At 44.1% G+C, this 4073-nt stretch overlaps 1 long non-coding RNA gene across 1 annotated transcript; it reads left to right on the forward strand.

Annotated features, from left to right (window-relative positions):
- LOC118358484 (uncharacterized) lies at nt 1-3782 on the forward strand. Its single transcript, XR_008079071.1, has 2 exons — nt 1-224; nt 3397-3782. It is a non-coding gene; the product is annotated as an uncharacterized LOC118358484 (long non-coding RNA).
- The last annotated feature ends 291 nt before the right edge of the window (nt 3783-4073 follow it).

Genomic DNA, 4073 nt, shown 5'->3' on the forward strand with positions numbered 1-4073 from the left:
GGAAAGCGAGAGGGCAGGAGGGAGAAAGGAAGCGAGAGGGCAGGAGGGAAGAGAAAGAGAGCTAGAGAAGGAGAGCTAGAGAAGGAAGCGAGAGGGAGGGAGAGGGTAGAGTGGACTTATGGCTCTGGCAAATTTGGGGCCTTTTTTCAGAGCCGTTCAGAGAGTCAAATTATTGGACTGACAGCCCATCCCTTTGGTGAAGGTGAAAATAAGAAAATGAAAAGGTACCGTGTGTGTGTGTGGAGATGAACTATTCCTTCTTGTCTTTGTGTCGCTACTCAGTATATATCTCCTTGTTCTAAGAAACTCTGTTCATCTCTCTCTCTCCCTCTCCCTCTCTCTCTCTCTCTCTCTCTCTTGTCTTCTGTGGTGTGTACTTTGTTACTTTTATGAGAGCTTTGAGCTTATGAAGCATGCTATAACTATTTGTGCTTCCACTGTGTGACCTACTCCAGTCCTGCTATAAACCAGGTGTAAGTAACGTGTGTCTCTCTCTGTGAGCCTGGAGATAGCTAGGCTGATTTCATTATTGTCGAATACACTAGATATGATGGGAAAACACAGAGAACACAGACTATTACTCTTTTCTTATGGAGTTGCTTATGGTCGGTGTCCTTGGTGTTTTTTTCATTATCTGTTGTAAATCAAGGCTCCCTGGATTCCGTCTGAGACCTCTCTATCTCTCTTTCTCTCTGTCTCTCACTCTTGCTCTCTCTGTCTCTTTATTTCTCTCTCTCTCACTCCCCCTCTCTTTGTCGCTTTCTCTCTGTCTCTCACTCTCTTGCTCTCATTCTATCTCCCCCCCCCTCTCCCTCTTTATCCCCTCCCCCATCTGTCTCTTTCTCTGTCTCCCTCATTTCTCTCACTCACTCTCTTGCAGCACTGGTCAGTCTATTAAAACCTATTCTGGACTCTTGCCACCGGCACATCATTTATTTCAGCTGGTGTCGAGAAGAATTATTGTTGCGTAAATCCTCAAGCCTTTTAGGAGATCAAAGTTCCAAGACATAAATCAAATTTCCTTAGTCCAATAGTCTCAGTCTCTCTCTCACACTCACTCATACCAACACAGAGGGTTGGGAAAAAAAGAGAGAGCATTCACCATGTATGGAGGCGAGGGAGGCTCTGCAGGCCTCCCTAGCTATCGCTCACTTCTTTCTTCAGGCTCATGAGGGAATACTTCAGGCCTCATCCTTTCCTCCCTCCATCTGTCTCTCATTCGTCATTCCTCTGTTTGTACTTTACACCTCCACCGTTCACTCTACTCTCAATCACTCCAACAAAGTACCAGAAACAATCACTCTTCTCTATTTTCTCTGCTTTTGCTCTCTCTCTCTTTTATTTTACAGCATAAATGTTTTTCTATCCCTCACCCACAACTCCACTTTCCCCTCCTCATTCTTCCCACTTCTCCCCCTCTATCTCTCCTCTTATCTCACTGCTTTATCTTTGTAATATCCCCGCGTCTCCTAGGAAAAGGTGTTGAAAAGGAGCCGGGGAGGGTGCTGTGGTGGGCATGTATCTGTGCAGGCTGGCAGGCTGAATGGACTGGTTTTGTAAAGAGAGATTTACTGGCAGTTTGACCTAAGGGAAAGGAATGGAGGTATTGCACGGCTGGGTCTCAAATGACGCCCTACTCCTTATATAGTATACTAATTTTGACCAGAGCCCTATGGACCCTGGTCAAAGTAGTGCACTAAATAGGGAATAGGGTGCCATTTGAGATTGAGCAATGCTGCACAGGATGGATGACTTCTCCTGGTGTCTGGCTGCTCCTTTATTGAGCACTAAATAAAACAAGAGGAGGATTTAAGTCTTCATCAGATCAAGTTTAGGAAAGAGAAAGAACTGAAAATACTGTAATCAAGTGAGGTGGTCTCTTTCTCTTCCTCTGCTGCATGAACTTCATCCCTTAGGCCAATCCATTACTTGTTTAGGCGCTTTAGAAGCAGCACAGACTAACTCACAGAGTTAATTCCTTTCCTTAGAGTTTCTCACTGCTGGTATTTGTCGCCAACCTCAGTCACTTCAGGCATCTCTTTACTGGAATATCCAATTGTATGTGGAATATTTCCCCATTGTGATGAATAATGTGTGTATTTTATTTCCTTTGGAGTTATGATAAATTATTATGTAGTTCCAGTAATGAGGTTTTCTTTATTGGGATACAAAAATGACTTTCTTATTTCCATTTAATTCTATTTAATTCTCTTAAATCACTGCTCATCATTTTGCAATGAAAACCATTAAACATGAATGGTCTAAATGAGAATGGTGCGGCTTAGAATTGACATTTTCTTGTAGAGTTGAAGCACACTGAGCCTCCATAACACAGTGGAGTGCTGCGTGTTATCATGACATCCCTTCACTGTGCTGTGCTGGGGAGTCTCTGCTGCTTTTTGATGTGTGATCCGGAAAACCTGGCTTGCACCGGTTGGCAGATTGTGTCAGCAAGCAAGGCAGGCATATGTGTAGGGAGACAACATTTAAAAAAAGGGGGTTAGTGATAAACTTGTGAAGGATTATCTGCCATTTGCCAGGCCCAGTGATGTGCTATCAAAACGGATTTGGTGGAAATGGAATGGCAGAAAGGAAGATGACAGAAGGGAGGGAACCGGGTGAGGAGGAGGGGGACAAGGGGGAGGGTGTCATACAGGGAGGATTTTGTTTCCTGTTTAATTTCTTGTCTTCCTCTACTGACAGCCTCCTCCCATTAGTTGTGTGTCACTCACATCTGTACTTGCCGAGCAAATACTGTGGAATGATTGGAGCTGTCAGTCAATGTAATTTGTTGCGGAGAGAGAGAGAGATTTTACCACATTACACCCCATTAACAACCGTGGGATATGCGCGTCAACAGCAACCTTGGGAAAATCCTCTGCTTTAACAGCAGACTCATACATTCCCTCAGTGAAAACAGTTTACTGAGCAAATGTCAAATTGGCTTTTTACCAAATTACCATACAACAGACCACGTATTCACCCTGCACAACCTATTTTTTTATTTTACCTTTATTTAACTAGGCAAGTCCGTTAAAAACGTATTCTTATTTTCAATGACGGTCTAGGAACAGTGGGTTAACTCCCTTGTTCAGGGGCAGAACAACTTGCCAGCTCAGGGATTCGATCTTGCAATTTTTCGGTTACTGGTCCAACGCTCTAACCACAAGGCTATCTGCTGCCCCTAATTGACAAACAAACAAACCAAAACAAATGCAGTCTTCTCATGCTTTGTTGATTACAAAATGCTTTTGACTAATTTTGGCATGAGGGTCTGCTATATAAAGTGACGGAAAGTGGTGTTGGGGGAAAACATACCACATTATAAAATCCATGTACACAAACAACAGGTGTGCGATTAAAATTGACAAAAAACACACACGTTTCTTTCCTCAGGGCCATGTGGTGAGAGAGGGATGCAGCTTGAACCCCAACATATTCAACATACTGTCACAAATCCCGCCGAAGATGGTGCCTCTTCCTGTTCGGGCGGTGCTCGGCGGTCGTCGTCGCCGGCCTACTAGCTGCCACCGATCCCCTTTTCTGTTTCATTTAGTTGTGTCTGATTAGTTGCACCTGTTTTGTGTTAAGGTTGGGATTGTGGGCTATTTAAACCCAGTAGGCCCGCCGGCTTTTGTGCTTGTTTCTCTGTTCCTTTTGTGGATGTGATATTTTCTGTATTTCTCCGGACTGTTTGTGTCCTGTTTTTGGGCCGGTCATTGTATGCGCCTGGTGTTTTGGCGTGACCTACTTTTTCCCGGAATAAATACAGTTGTCCTTTACCCTCTGCTCTCTGCACCTAACTCCGCACCCACTACTCCTAGAAGTCTCTCTGCACCTAACTCCGCACCCACTACTCCTAGAAGTCTCTCTGCACCTGACTCCGCACCCACTACTCCTAGAAGTCTCTCTGCACCTAACTCCGCACCCACTACTCCTAGAAGTCGTAACACATACAGTTGAAGTCGGAAGTTTACATACACTTAGGTTGGAGTCATGAAAACTAATTTTTCAACCACTCCACAAATTTCTTGATAACAAACTATAGTTTTGGCAATTCAGTATTGACATCT

Source organism: Oncorhynchus keta, chromosome 25, assembly GCF_023373465.1.
Source record: "Oncorhynchus keta strain PuntledgeMale-10-30-2019 chromosome 25, Oket_V2, whole genome shotgun sequence".
NCBI lineage: Eukaryota > Metazoa > Chordata > Actinopteri > Salmoniformes > Salmonidae > Oncorhynchus > Oncorhynchus keta.